A 17,031-nucleotide genomic window follows, 5' to 3' on the forward strand; every position below is an offset into this window, starting at 1 on the left:
CAAATGTTATTGAAAGAAAAGAGCTGTGATAGTCATTACAGTGGGGGAACCACACGTGTAGCAAAAGTGACAACAGACTTTTGCTGCTGTCCTCACTTAGATGTGGATTTAGTCCTTTCCATCAGCCTGTCTGCTGATCTGTGCTGGTGAATTGACTCTGCTGCAGCCAGTTCAATCTCATGGAAGTGTCAGCATGATCTACCTGTGGGCCAGGTTCCCCCCTTACTGCCCCCTGTGTGGGTTAATCTTAAACAGCTACTGAGAGTCATCATATGCAAAGGAAAACTCCCAGCTGGCACCAACCCACCAGAGCTTCCTCCCAGGCCAGCTGCTCTCCCTCCTCTGTGTGGGTGTGGACACGTGGCACAGGGCATTTCCTCACGCCTTTGCCAGTTCTTCACTGGCTGGTGGCATATTTCACTGGGGAAAATATTCCTGATCCAAATCACAATGTGTCCCAGCCTTATGAGCTTGCAGAACTAAGCAACACAAGAGAGCAAAGCGGGAAACGGCTGTTCCTGTCTAGGGACAATTATGCACAGAATTAGAGAGGACCAAATGCCTACTCCTGCATTTGTTAGGAGACATCCACCCCATCCTGCACCCCAGGTCCCCCAGAGTCCAGCACTCAGGGTGAGCAGCTCATCCCAAACAGCTAGCATGAAAATGCTGCATGTAACAAGATCAGGAGCCATCATCTGAAATAAATATATGTCAGTGCACCTTCCCCTGGAAAGGGTGGAGTTACATAACACTTTCACAAAGAGCAATTAAAAAGGCAATTGTAGGACCTTGGCTGTGCCTTATCATTCCAATCTAGCTCTGCCATCTTGGTCTGGACAGCACTTGTCAGAGCGTCCTCAGGGAAGAGAGGGGGTCATCACATAAGAGACACATCTTGTAATGACATGACTCCTTTCAGAAATAGACCTCAAGTCCATTTATCAGCTCTAATTCATAAGAGTGTAGCATCAAAACTATGATATCTGAATTTACTTTGGCCTCTTATATGTGCTGAATTTACTTTGCAAATTAAATGCATTGATTTGATTCAGCTGGCAACAATAGCAAAAGTGGATCCTCTGCAATTCTGGGTAAGAGGCCATTTCTCTTTTGAAAATGTAGCCAGTCATCATTAAAAGCATCTAGGAGTTACATTTCCACAGGTACTAGAAAATCATATGCCTGCAATACAAGTGCCACAAATGTTAATATTTAGAATAACAACAAATTCTAATTTGGTTCTCAGAAAACCTCCTGACTCTATTCAGACTCCGTTTCTATTCTGGAGGCAATAATGACTGAAAATATCTCTAAATGATATATATATATGTGCCTAATTACCATCCTATTCTCTGAACTGACTCTGGATGGAAATCTAGGGTTACAGAGACATAGTAAGGACAAGAGCCAACCTCTGGGAATTGAAGCTCAGCTAATCTAAACTGAAGTACGATGGAAATTTTTTAACAGATGGGGTAATTGACCATAAGAACAGTTCATGGAGAGTTGTGATGAATTCTCTCCACTACTCACAATTCCTAAATCAGGACTGGATGTTTTTCCAGTAGATAGACCAAACAAGAATTAAGTCAGAGAAAGCTAATGGCCTCTGTTGTAGCAGAGGTCAGACAAGAGGATACCAAAGGCCTCTCTCAGCCTTATAGTCTTTGAATCTCCCAAATAAAAAGTTCAGGGTTTGGAGATTGTAGCATAAATCCTATTCTATTTCAGGCTGCTTTCAAACTTGGGCAATGAAAGGAAAAGGAAAATAAACAGATGCTGCAAGACAAAGTCATGTGAGTGATGAAGAAAAAGCGCTATCCATGCATCAAGCATGGCAGAGCATCTTCCCAGGGGTCTGTCTTATCAGTGACCTGGTTTACTTTGGTCTATTTGTCAGTGGCAGAAAAAGAAAACAGCCCCAGAACCTGATAAATATATAGGACTGATTGTATCATGTAGTGATAATGAATTTGAATAGCTGTATTAGAAGAGCAGTGTGGCCTGAAATATCCCTCTCCTTTTCATGGACAGTGACTTTTCTGGGTTGCCTCTTATCTAACAACAGGGTGTTTTTCCAGGCCACAAATTCTTTAAAAGCAGAGAAGTGTTAAGAGATTCCTTCCTTGCTTGATAGGAGTTACCTCCTCTTGGATGTGACAATTTGATGGCTGAACTCCAAACCAGACCTGAGGAATGGTCTGGTTTTAAAAGAAAAAGGAAGAAAATAGATATCTGTTTCAAAAGCAGGCACTAAGACAAATCTGCTTGGGAGCATAGCCAGCCAAACAGTTGACTCATCACAGTGGAGCAGACTGTGAACTCCAGAACCAGGGGGAAGAGGACAGGAAGAAGCAGCACAGGCAAAGAGGGTGGTGAGAATCCCTTCCAGTGGGTCTGCAACCACAGAGACTGGCTGGTAGAAAAACCACCTCCAGGACTGCAAAATGCAGTTTCATAAGGGTTCCCTCAGAGCAGGGCACATTCTGGGCTTCTGTGGAGCCCTAAAAGCTGATGACTTGTGGCCCATTTCATGTGTTGGTGTTTTCCTATCATAAATTTCTCAATATGCCTTTTCTGATTGAAAATTAGTTTCTCAAAAACATTAAAAAGTCTGGGGGAAGAAATGCAAAATTTCATCCAGCTCCCTGACAATTCCTGTTACTCTGCTCGCTGTGTTCCTACCTCCACACCACCAGCATGCACTGCAAGGAACTCTGACATTTACAGGGATGCTTGGGAAAGGAAGTTATTGGAAGTCAGATTTCTGAAAGTCCTTAAGTACCTGCTAGGAGATAAGAAGAAGGCAGAAAGAGATGGAATTTAATACTACTTGGAACTGCATTTTCAGGATCTTTTTCATTATTTCAATCTCAAAAGAGAGTTGATTCCTCAAGCAATGATGACATTTAAAAGATTGTTGCCACAAACCAGCTGGGTGTACCTCTGAAAGTTTAGTAAATATCAAAATTAAATCCATTGTTTGCAACAGACGACTTTGCCTCAGTAAACCCCATTCAGGATGCAAACTGTATCTTTGTGTCAGATACTGCATAAAATTGATTGTCAGAGTCCTCATCTAGACTCCTAAGATAGAACAGATGAGACAGAAAAACACTGAATGAAAGAAAATCCCTCATTTGGAGTGGTAAGTTAATGTGGAATGCAGCTATGCATGATATACTCATGCTCATATTGCAAATGTTTGGGCATTACAATTGTGAATCTATATTCTTTAAATACCAGCACTGTTCCAGAACTATAGCACTCACATTCAGAAAACTTTCCAGGAGTGGTAGGTTGACCTCATTAAATTTTCATCGCAATGAAGAATTACAGCCCACCAGCAGCACTAAACTTTCACACACCACTATGCAAAGTTCGAGTTCACAGCAAACACCTGAGAGTCTTTGCCACATCTTTGGTGGGAGTAGACACAACCAAAATCATCTGGTACCCTGTGCCTAATGGTGCTCTGTCCTTAGGTGCCAGAATAAGGATTAAAACAACCTATTGGATAAACAGTCAATTATCCAGTCTTTCCTGTGTCCCCAGGGGGTTTATTTTATGTTGTAAAATACAAGGCTGAACTGCCATTATCATGATCTTCACTTGCATGGTTGCAGATGTTGCTGATGGTGATAAACTCATCTAGCTCTTTTAGGGTCCAGCCAATATATTATCTTGATGACCACTTATGGCAGTGGGAACTCCACAGATTATCCAAATGTTGGGCGAAGTGGGAATTTCTTTTTATAGGGACAAAATTTCCTACTTTTAAATTTTGCGTGGCAGGGGCACACCTCTTGTTGTTTCTATTACATGAAAAGATATGTCTTATTTCTCTGCTGGATCAAAAATAGTTTCAGGAACTATAAATACAATATGATATTTATCAGATGAAAAACTGCAGTCATTTGCCAAAGTGCAAACCAGAATGAGACTTACAGCTCCTCACATGCTGGTGGTCTCCTGCAATGGGTTTGCATTTGCCACACCACAGCCCCCCCTTTCCTCTCCCACTCACCACTGTGTTCCTCCCAGCCTCCAACCTTTAGCTTGTCAGCACTAAGCTCTGTCCAATTATTCACCTTTTCAAAAGTGATTTATTTTCAGGATAACCTAATAATGTCAAAACCAACACTGTTATGCTCTATCACCCACCAGGATGAGCCAGAGAAGGAAGGGGGTAACCACATTGATCCATTTTGTCTTGCAGCTTTTACCTGAGGACGGATGAATTTTACAGCCAATGACTTAGGAATCATTAGGTCAGTTTATTGTAAACAACTCCCTACTCCTCCTTCACATTTCTTAATAACATTACTCTGTAGCACTTCCAGCTCCATTCTCTACCTCCTGTTTCAGAGGGAATTGTTTTCTTCATGCAGCTCCATCTCTGCTGATAAGCAATTACACAAGCTGACCAGTGATTTGTGCCACTCAAGAAATTAGGTAGAGTTTGGCTGACTGTTTGTCTTACAAAGGTTTTGTTAACAAAATTGAGAGCACTCTTAGCAAATAGTTCTTTTTTGTCTTACAAGGGACTGGTTGAGTCTCAACTTAAAAAAGACGTGCAAACTGACAGCTTTACATCCCAATTAAGTGCTTCAGGAAAATCAAACTAGCAGGGTGCTTTCTCTGTTCCTGTTTTCTTTCTTGTAAGAAATAATTTACACCACTGGCATAATCTCTGTCCATTTCTACCACACGTGTTAACTAGATGATGTTGGCAGAATATAACTTAAGGTTGGTTTTACTTCTCCCTCTTTCTTTTTCTGGCCACTGCCCACACAGTTGCTGCAGCACCAGTGGTGCAGTTTGTGCTCCCTCTGTTCTGTTCAAATGTGGCACTTGGAGGAACAACTTACTCTCTCCCTGTTCATGGCTGTACAAAAACCAGGCAAGACTCTGCACAAAAATATGTGATGTTTTTAAAAAAAACGTAACTGCAGCTGAAAGAGGACTGGGAGAACTTATTAATGTTACATTCTTTTATATATACGAGCAAAATCTCATGAACTCTTGTTCCATGACTGTGTTTGTTCTGTTTTTGATGCAGCAGCCAATTCACACAGTGGCAAGAGTGTCTTTAAGGCTGCATAGATACTGGAGTTTGCAGCTCCTGGAGAATGTGGAGAGACCTCTGTAGTCTGTTTTAAGTAGGAGTCAGCAGATGACTTGGGATAATCTAATTTGTGCAAGGAATATATTTCATTTACATGTTGCTCTCAGAAAAAGCAAAAGCACAGTAAACAACATCTTATCTACACCCATATATTCAGCTCAATTCCATGGAGTTTTGCCATTGACTCAAACTGGAACAAGATCAGTCCTTAATCATTAAAAAAACACACTTTTACTGTTGTTCTTCTGCACTTTATGCAATATATTATATCAGAATGGGAGAGACTTCTTTTAACAAATGAACAAGCATTCTGGTATATTCCACAGGATTCTGGATGACAAATTCCTAGTGTGATAAATTGCCCTCTCCATGGCAAACTCTTACATGCAGCCATTTTGCAAAAGTTTATTTTTTGACTTTTTTTTTTTCAGTCATGGGCAAAAGAACATTTGTTTCTTGACATTCTCTCTATATTATTTTTAATTTAAAAGTTGGAAATTAGAAAAAAAAAGTCATCTATTCTGCTTGTTCCTTTCATGAGAAAAAATTAAAAAGACAAAGTCATTAAAATAAAATTCATTTGCAATCCAGTTGTAGTGCATGAAATGAATCCTTGTTATTGTGTACTTTTACTTCATTAAACCTACATAAAAAGTAGGATTATCTATTTTATATAGCTAAATAACTTTAAATGTTTTCTTCAATTATCATCCTGGAGATAATAAATCTATACTATTTATTATAAGACTAAATGAGGAAATGAGCACCTGAAATGTCTCTTTAAAAGTGCTTATTTCTGGTCTCTTCTGAAGAACTCTTCCTCATGTATATTATATGACTATTAATATAGCTCATTATATTGAAACACACTAATATAAGGCAATTTGCTCCTTATTATGTAAAGTCAATAAAAATCCAGAGAGCACAAATAAAAACCACAAGTAGAATGAGTTAGTGTCAAACCAAGAAGTTCCTGATCAAATTCCAAATACTGATCCACTTCTTATTGCCAGTCTGATTCCCTAAACAGGAGATGGGGAACCATTACAAATGAAATGTTTCTGGTTTTTTGTTTGTGCATGAACGACACCGAAAAATGTTTTTTGTTTAACTGTTTTAGCTGGCACTGGATCCTGATGCTCTCAGCCACATCCTAACAGTGAAGGACGCTTCTTATTTTTCCTTTGTACTAGGTACAAGCCTATCTGCATAGGTGTTACCATTCTGATCATCATCAGCACTGTGGGTCAGGTTAAATTGCTCTCTTTGTCTCTCTTTGCTGAGCTGTGAGCAGAGGTATCTGCCCAGCAGACTGTTAACCTGACATAAATTATCAGACCAGGCTGCCACAACAGGAGGAGGAAGCAGAGGAAATGTGTGGGTTAGCAATCACCAAGCCTATTAAACTGCTTCGAAATCCCAGCCTTTGGATTCACAATTTCTCATGTTTTGGCTTGACCAAGAGGCAGGTTGGTGAAGCAAGAGGATCTCTGAGAGTGTGAAAGGGATGACCCTGGAAACAAAATATTGGTTTTACATTGCAGGGTATCCGTTACAGGAGAATTTCCTCTGGCGCCAGCAGGTATTTGAGCAGGCATCTGGATGGATCCCAAAGGGGGGAAGGAAATGGAGATGGAAGTTTTTAGAGGGGATCAAGGTGTTAAGCCTTAAAACAGCTTGAATGACCCACAACAACTAACCTGCAAGGTTTCATCTGCATGGTGATTTTTGGTGATGTGGGGGGTTAAGGTTGGTTTCTTTTCCTTTTTCCTTTTTTTTTTTTTTTTTTTTTTTCAAGTGTTGGTGGGGAATTCCAGCCAAAACTGCACAAGGGAACCAATAAAGGAATGCAAAGTCCGCCCTCAATCAATGATGAGGAAAATCATCTAATCCATTGCAGCCTCCTTTTTTTCTGTACAGGATACACTGATCATAAAGCTGATCCTGAGAGCTCTTTGCTGCATTCCCTGTGCTTTTCAAAACACTGTTAGTGGTATTGCTAACTGCAAGCACAATATATTACTAAATGGATTGATAGAATTTTATCCTGCAGGCAAATTTTGTCGAATGTTTGTTCTCCTTGGGCTTGAGAAAGAAAATCTTCCTTGGGGGTCTGAAGGCTGATTCATTAAATCTGAGCTGTCTGCTGAAGTGCTCAGTAAAAGTGACTCTGATTTATTTGGATTTGTCAGTATAAAGGTCTCTGGAGACAGATATTTATCCTATGGGATTCTTGACAAATTGGCCAAGTGGTCTGGGCAGTCCAGAAGGAGAATGGTCTTCTTTGACCCCTCACATGACCAGAGAACAGGTAATTACTCCCCCGATCACAAACATGTACCGAAATCACCTTGTTGCCAAGACTTCTCTCCCCACCCAGAATCTGGTTATCTGAGCTTAGACAAGGACTCTGCTCTGCACTTGATCTCACTGAAAGGCATGTCTGAGATGAAAGTATAGTCTATGGCTGTAAAATAGGCAGATGAGAGCACATCCTGCTGAAGTGAACCATAGGAAGAGTGTTTGTCCTGCTGTGGTCAGAATTTATAAAATACTTGATTGTAATGCTGAGGGATCTACTTGGACCCTTAACTTCATCAGTATATTTTAACACCCTCCCACCAGGGCAGACTAAGTCAGGCATCCTTCTAACTAAGAAGAGACTAAGCTTGTCAAAAAGAAGAGAAGGGAATTTGCTGCTGTTTTCTTATGATCCCACTTGTGTGACTTTCCCCACATCACAGTGTATGAGGTGGAGTAAAGTCTAGTGTCAGTCCTTTCCTTTAATTATCCCTAGCCTGGCTGAGAGCTGTATAAACACATTATGGTCTCTTGCAAGAAACAGATACTGCAAGTGCAATCATCTTTCCCTTTTAACTCTTTCTGTCTGTCCTGCCTTTTGTGCTCCTCTGAATTTTATGAAACTGCTCAATAAAGTGAGCCCAGTTTCTTTTTGGCTGACTTAAGCTACTGATTCATTTATAGTTGTCACAGGGAAATATGCACCTTCAGGACATGATTAAGGCCACTTAAGAGTTATGTTGCCTCTCAGATGTGAGTAAAATAAATTCAGGATGCCACATCCAGAATTATTGTTTCATATTACTAGAATGGAGTTGGCAAGAAAAACATAACTACAGGGAAGTGCAGGATAAAATCTGGGGCAATGACAGCCTGTCTTAGCTTGCCATTACTTGGGGATTTTCATCTCTCAGAAAACAATTCTCCTTGCCATTCACACCTATGAGCTGAAAGAGAAATCTGACTGATGTCAGTGTAGTAGCACAGGCCTGAAACGTTCAAACTAGAGCCAAACAAGTTCAGTGGCAGCTGAAATAAAGTATTGGGGCAATGAAACACAGTGTGATGGGGAATTCTGCACCAGAGACTCTCATTTGCAAGGGATGCACATAGACGAGTTAGTCTTAGCCTGTATAACAGTGGAGTATTTGGGCCCCAAATAAACCATTCCATATTGTGTTCAGCATAAAACATGGTGTAAAAGTAGCTAAAGTTCATACTGGAACCTCAGAAAGAAGCACCATAGACTTTTAAAAGGCACTGAGGGTGGGGGTCAGTCTTGTAAAGGTAACAGCAATGGTCTCTTTACTTGGTGGTTGGATGACTTCAACCCAGAGGTTTTGCCTGGCAATCTGTCTTGCTAAAAGTCAGGGTAAGATAAACTGTACTCTGTCTCTGATTTCTGCAAGAAAGAAAACAATTGAACGACTGGTCATTCATCACTGAGCCACCCTCCCCCCTCTCCGACACCTTGTATAGGGTTGTATATTCTGGAACTGTTTGGCTTTCCTCATCCATTTCTTCAAAAGAAGACAAAAAATTCAAGTAGCAAGATATGTATTTTACAACTTTCCTGTAGTAACAATAGTTCAGAATTGAAATGGACAGATCAATAAAGAAATAACTTGACTATTATAATTGCTTGCACATCATGTCACTTGTATCATTACATGCCATATGTTCAAGTAAGTTTAGTATTGTGATACATTGCAGGGCCCAGCCTCTACAACTGTGCTCATAAATGCATTTACCTATTCATAAAAATTTGCATTCATTTTCATATACTGAGGAGCTCAAGCTCAGCTCAGATGTATCTTACAGAGTTACAAACGTGTGCTTTGACCATCTGAATATGGAAATTAGAGAATATTATTTGAGAAGTTTCCTTAGCAGCCTTAGTTAGATAAGTTATTTAAGTTGCTGAGAAACAAACCTGGATGGAACAAACTGCAAAATTTATAAATTTGCTGTGACACAAGCAGTCTGAAAAGGGGAAGGGTGGCATAAAATTATGGGAAACAAAAATACTCATGATATATTATTGTAGGAAAAAATAGTACCTTGGGTGAGAAGAAAACAGCTAGGCTTGCTCTGATGAGCTGACTGTATGCTCAGCTATCAGGGAAGAAAAGGAATCTGTACTCCTCCTTCTAACAAAGCCAGTTTCATTCTGCTTCTGGTACAAAGTTCTCTGCTTTGGGTGCTTCCCACAGCCCTGCAAAGAGATGCTTCAGAGCACATTATCCTGCACTCAACATGGCCACTGTGCAAGTAAACACCAGGAAAGCCTTAGGAAGCTGTGAGGTGGAGTGGAAAATTTAAAAAAAATCACTCAGGAAGAAGATGGGCATAAAAGCAGATTTCTCCACAGCCTCACTGCACCCTGAGAGTCTGCATTAGTTCATGGTTCAAGGAAGTAAGACCCTTCATGGAAGAGACAATTAGTTACAAAAAGGCATAAAGCAGCCCAGTAATGGATTTTAACTCTCCTAAGGGAATCCTGTGTTTTTACTGGGGAAGGATTACAGGAAACCAAAGTAACACTTTATTTTTCTTCACAGAGAGCTTGGGGACTTTGGAGTAATTTAGTCAATGGTGATTTGCTACTTGTGTTATAGTGTTACCAATGATGGTACTCCTGGTCTGTTTATTAAACTTTTGGCTTGTCACTCATCACTAGCAGGATCAAAACTCGTTGTTTTTCTTCCTATGAAAGCAACTTTTCTATCCTTCAGAATTACTATAAGGTTGAGAGATGAGTGCTTTCATCTAAAATCAAAGTCAGGCAAGTATCCATTTTGTAAGACATGTGAGCATAAAAATGTTCCAATGTAAACATCAGGTATCTGAGTGAAAAATGTTAATTGGCATTTCAAGAAATGAGGAGACATCACAAAGATATTTTAGGCTTTCAACATATTTGTAGTATTCTAACATCAATCATTTTCTTGCATCTATCAGGTTATTTATCTTAGCCATCCTCTGTATCCATTACCATAGTGCCTAAGCCCCTCGTAATGTTTCTGTAGGGCAGGGAAGTGTTCTCATCCCTATTTTACTACCGAGAGATTGGAGCAGAAAGGATCCCACTTTTGTGGACACTTAGAAAGCCTGTAACATAGGAGAAAATCAATGCACATATGCCAGGTCTCTAGCTAGAGTCTTAGTCAAAGAAGGGTTTGTCTCTTTTAAATTAGCCCAAGTTTCCACTTGGTGAATTTGCACCATAAATTGTAGAAACAAGGTTGTGTTAGACAGTCACTGAGCCTTTAGCTGTAAGATTAATTCCACCAACGCAAATGAAGGAACAATCCAGGGTTTGCACCTCAAAAAGCACTCCGGCTACACAGAAATGAAAGACTACAGTGAGTCAAGGCATGGGAGGAAGAGAAATAGAAAGATGATGTGTTGTATTGCTGTGGGTGCTGCACCAGGCAGTTCACAGAGGCTTTCCCTGGAACTGCCAGTTCTTCAGGACAAAACACAGCTCTCACCCTGGAGAGTCCAATCTGGCCCCAGACACCCAGTGCACTGGCACCATATGGAAGTTTGCACTGACTCCCCTTAAAGGCACTGTGCTCAGACTGGCTGAGCAGCTCCCCAATGAGGGCTTTGCATACGTGGAAAACCTTTTTGAGGAATTAATTCATAGTGTTAAGAGAAAACTTGTGGGTGCAATGTTACACATCTTTTCTGCTCTGTAGAACTTCAGTCAATCCAGCTCGTAGTGATCACAAATATATCTTTGCTCAGACTTTACAGAATACACATCAACATACTTCTGCCAACAAATTTTGGTATATGTTAAATGGAATTATATGTGATGCCTGCAAATTTGCTATGTAATCCAAAAAGTCTGCATGAGAATGAGAGATCTACCTTATTTCGGTGCAAAATTTGGCAAACAGAGGTCTATTGCTGAGGATTGAACAAGCTGGAAAGATATGGAGATTGAAATAAGGCATCAAAATCCTTCCTTACTGTTTAAAATCAGGAGGTTCTGGCTGACATACCTCTCCACACTAGCCTCACCCATCATCCGATCTGATTTTAAAACACTAGCAAATACATATCTGAGTCCCATTCTGTTCTTTCTAAAGAAACAGGATTGCTTTAATCCCTTGGAACAGAAGCCTTAACTTCCTGGCAGTTTCAAAAAACTTGCCTTTTCTGCTTTGGATAGACTCAGAGAAGCTCTTAGATGTTGAACTGCACAAGTATGCTGGACCTGCTAATGGAAGGTCTGATGACCCATCTCTCTGTTTTCCTCCTTTAACCAGCTCTCCTTCTGGGTTAGTCACACACCCAGTTAAGAACTGCATACTAGGGAGTCTGAGCATCACCCCAGACCTGCACACACAGAAGGAAAAAAAAAAAGAAAAGTAGTAGGGAGGATAAAGAAAGCCAGCCTACCTTCACAGTCTGTACTTGAGGCTTTTCCTCCCTCACTTCTGTACTTTCAGTTCTTTGGTCCTCTCTCAGCCTTTTGGGACTTCACTGCAACACATGTTTATGATCTTCTTTGTATGCTGTCCGTGGTTTATTGTCAAAACTATTTTTTCCCCTCCAAATTACTTAAATAGACTTTTATTATGTGCTTTTGCAATACCACTTTCTAAAACAACACCATTTTCTATATGTATTATGAGCTACAATACGCACCATAAAATCAGAGGACTGCACTGTGGCAAAGTGCCATGACCCCACTTTGGGGATGTTCCAGGAGCTCCAAGAGTCACAGTTTGTGAGGCATGTATAAGGCCTGTCAGAGGCAAAAGAGATGCACAGGGACTGTGGTCATTCTATGTCACTTGAGTAGGATGTGTAATCTGCTTTTTCCTTTGTCTTGCCAGCTAACATTCCCATTTCAGACTCATCCACAATGCATACATTCTTCAGATGACTACTGAGCTGCTGAACCCCTATGCATGATCACACATGTGGATAGCTGAGTATTGCCAGTTTGCTGGTTTATTCTACCAATATTTTTAGGCAAAACATTTTTGCAGCTATGTCACTGCAGTTCAGCATGTGTTTTTAAAGGCCACCTATGGTAAATGCAAAGCCCCTGTGACAAATGGAGCTCAAGGGAGTCCAGCAGCAGTTGTGGCCAACTCAATCTCTAATAGAGTAAAACAGCTCACAAAGAGTGGTTTCCCAAATGTCATGTTTCACTTGGACAGGAACAAAAAACATAGCCCAATCTACTGTGTTCAATTATGGATGCTGTGGGAATCCAACTTTCAGAAAATGTGAGCACTTTAAGTGAATAGGAATTTAAAAAAATCAGTTCTATGCATACACACATCATGCCATAAACCATGCGAGTAATAAAATCCTACCAGAATAGCTGACATTCTTCCTGCCACTCCCCTACAAAGTGTTCTTCTTTTCCAAACTTCCCTCTGACAAAAAAATCTTTTATTTTCCAAAACTTGATCTAATGTGCGAATTACAGGAAGGCAAAGAGAACTTATTTCTAATCGACAAATTTCATGTCCTAAAGTCACAAAAATGCAAGGGATTAGGCAATAAAGAAATATCTCAGAAAGAGATATTCAAAACAAAACAGTTAGGCCTGCATTTTAATCCTTCAATGAGTGTTTTTCATAAGATATCTTGGCATATTTCTCTTTTGACCACTTCATAAAAGAGTCTGCAGTTTACAATGTAAAAATATTTCAGAGTTGCATTCTGGAAGCTATATCTAGTAATGCTATCTGCAGTAGAGATGGAAGAGAATACCTCTCCTCACTGTCTGTGAGGAATAAATCATATAGGAATAAGTTTGTATAGGAAGAGATAATAAAACAAACATGACACAGCCACTTAGGTTTCACAGAATATTCTGAGTTGGAAGGGACCCCCAAGGATCTTCAATGCATGGCCCATACAGGGATCAAACCCCTGACCTTGGCATTATTAGTCCCATGCTCTGACCAGCTGAGCTAATTTCTCGTGGGTTTGCTTCATGCAAGCAATCTGATGAAGGAGATTCACTAGCACATCTGTGAATAGTTCACTGCAAGCTTGGGCTGAGCACTCATGTCATGGATTAGCTGTCTTGTTTCTGCTTCAATAACTTCTAAATTTTACATGCTTCTTGTTTCTGGTGTAACAAGTTCTAAATCACAGCAAGACATTGCTTAACACAACAGCAGACTCAAAGCCCCCACCATAGATCTGGAATAGGAGGGGGCTGTGAATCCCTCCAGGATTTGATGAATTGATGATTAAGACTTAACTCCTGATTAAGACACTGACCTAGTTGCAGGTATCTCTCTTAGGTATTAGGCTATTTAATCATGGCTTTGCCTCTGTAGAGAAAGTTTTTGCTTTTCTTGTTTATACAGGCTGGTTTACCCTGGGAGCAGTCCTGCTGATTTTTGTGGGGCTACTCAAGGAAAAGTGGCATAAAGCTGGGAGGTAAAAGTCATCCAGTTATTACATATACAGGTACTCCCTGTGGTAAACAAAAGCACTACTTACATTGGTCACAGATTTTGTCATCAATGTGACAAAAAAATTCAAAATATTACATCTGGAATTAGGTATTTTGAGTTTCGCTGTGTGTTTTTTCAACATCCACAGAAGAAATTTTTCTTGAACTCCACTTCCCAGAGTTTCAATGGGTTTGTGATATTTCAAGGTCTAAAAAAATCATGTGGAATTGAATGATGGCTCCTGCATAATTTTCTACATAAATTTTCTTGGAACTACAGCTTATTTCCTTTTAAATTTTCTAATCAATAAGACTGATATTTTTCCATTTGAGATACCCACAAAACCTTCAGTTTAAAATGAACATAGAAGAAAACATTTTTGGGTCGAGGTTTTTTTCCTCACAGTAAACTATTTCAGAAAAGACTTTCTCAAGAAGCTCTGATTTTCCAGGGCTCTGAAGGAAGAGATTGGGATTTCTTGGAGAGGGACCATGATGCTGATGTCACATACAAACATGTGCCCTTTGGGCCAGTTCTCCTGGACAGCCTTTTTACTCTCTTAGCAACAACATTACTTTTTTTCCTTGTGTATTGTTTTATATTATTCTTCACAATGTCTTTTACTTTTCAAACTAAAACTGTGGCCAGAAACATAAACATGGCACTGGAAATGAGGTGTGAAAGCATGTCAGACCCTTCCCACAGGCTGCTCCACTGTTACAAATAGTTTTGAGCAATTTCTCCAGCACAGTCCATACTGTACAATATATTATTAGTACTATTGGTGTTAGTTATTTTTATATATTATATTATGGCTTTTTTTTTCACTTAAGGTATGTTAAAGTATGCTTCTGAAGTCCTTCTACCATTTCACTTGGTTTCTGGGTGAGACTAAGAGTAACCAGGAGAAATCTCAGTGCAACCAGGATTTTTTTAAAAGCAGCAACTTGAAAACACTAACACAGTTGTACTTTTCATATTAATTATTCTCAAACCTGACTGAACACAATTCATGACCAGCTGGCTACCTGTGGGTGACTTCCTTGGTTATTCTCCAAAGAATACACCTGTATTATACTTGGGCAAATAATTTTAAAACCAGCAATAGGTTATGTTTTCCTCAGCTCTGGGTGATCTGAATTTCTTCTTGGATGACTGTTTAATACGTCATGAAAAAATGGTGCCTTTATAAAAGACAGAAAATCAGAAAATAAACCAAGCACTGCCATGCAAAACCATGAAATACTTGCAAAAAGCTTGGTCTCAAGTCCCAAAGCTTTTCTTAAATTACCATGTTACTCCTGCACAAGAATGGATATATGGGAAGCATAAAAAGTGGGACTTCTGTTCTAGAGAGAAATTTGTAACCTGCCATGGACCAGCATAAGCCTGTGTGAGAGGAGTCCTTCATCTGACATCCTTCAGATCAAGCAACCCAAATCTCTGTCCCCAGCACCTCCAACATGTACTAAATGGCCTGTCTTAGGGAGTCTATTGCTTAGTAAGAGAGATGCATGGTCCTGCATAACCAGAGCACTGCAGAGGAGAAAGTAATCTGCAGGGTAAATCCACAGATCTGCACTGATGTTCCTCATGCCAGCATTTCAACTTCCTTTTTAAAACATGAATGAAGATGTCAATGCACTGGAAGGGCCAGAAGGACTTTAGCTCCATCTGTCTTTCCCAGCCAGTTATTAACCCAGTCATCTAACTGGATAAGCAAGTGGTCCCACCATCATCTGGGGGGCTGCAACCACTCCAGTTTTCCCCTTCCCAAAGGGCTTTCACTCTGTCAGTCTCTACTTCAAACCAGGTGCTGTTCAGAAAGTCAGGAGGGCTGGGCTAAAGGTGAAGGACAAAGGACTGAAACTGGGAGTCAGATTAGGACTACAAGCCCTGGGCTCACCAGGTGAGATGCAAGGAGCAGGAAGGTTGGAAAAGCAGAGGTTCAAATCATATAACAAATATATAAGGAAGTAGATCAGAAGAAGTTATATTGTTTTTTCAAGTCTGCCCATGCTGCCCCCCTTGGAGAGGGAATAATGGATAAATGTCTTAAGAGTGTATAATAGTGTGTATGCATGAAGAACACAAAATATATTATTACAATATGTATTGTATGCACAAATGTATAATAATGTCAGTATACATCACATACAGTAATGCAGTAATCTCTGCAAAATGAATACAAAAATGTGTTCTGTGTCTCTTCAAATGTATGTGGACTTTATTAGGTTAATTGTAATTACCTAAGTTTGAATATTTAAAATGTAAAGAAGTAAAAACTACAAATGTGTGGAAATTCTAAAGGCTCATGTTATGCATATTTTGATATTCAGAATGCATATGTAGCAGCATACTAAAGGCATTTTTAAAAAGCTGGATCATTCCTACTGCTTTTTACAACAAAAGTTCAGAAAGTACTAAAATAAAGTTAAAAATAAGTGATGAAAAGACTATAAGTATATATAGTTTTAGTTGTTTTGTCTTCTGGGAATTTCTGATGCTGAAATTTTGATGAAATTTTGATGAAATTTTGTCCTCTCTGGTCACTCATGCTTAGAGACACAAGAAACTTCAACTTAGTTTTCTGTCATCCTTGCTCCAGTAAGAGTCTTTTAGCTCAATTGTGACATCAATCACTTGGACTATAAATCTCTGCAATGGATATGGCCATTTAAATCTCCACCTGCACAAACAACAATCAGGCCTAGAAAATAAGGAGACTCATAAATCTCCACACTAGTGATTATTAATATTTTGGATTTGCAACAGCAATGTTATTAAAAAGAAAAAAAGTAATTCATTAATTACTTTTGAATTACTTAATGATATGCTGGCAATCTGTTTAGTTTGGTTTATATATAGAGAAAACACAAGCAGGGCATAGTTAACACAACATGAATTTAGAAGTTAGGGAATTCCCAAGAGCTCAGGGCTTGGAGATATGATATCTTAATGTACTTATCCTATTGTGAGTGGGAAGGTGTTATCTTCCAGACAAATGATAAAGAGGTGGCTTAAAGTTTAGATCTACTGTTTTTTCTTCTGGCTTACATGAGGCAAGGAAGAAAGATGGACCAAGAGATAGGCAAGGCTTCCTTGCTGGCTATCAAAAATTACACTCTGCCTCCTACTGAAAATTCAGTCTGTAGA

The sequence above is a fragment of the Erithacus rubecula genome, assembly GCF_903797595.1.
Source record: "Erithacus rubecula genome assembly, chromosome: 2".
In the NCBI taxonomy this organism is placed as follows: Eukaryota; Metazoa; Chordata; class Aves; order Passeriformes; family Muscicapidae; genus Erithacus; species Erithacus rubecula.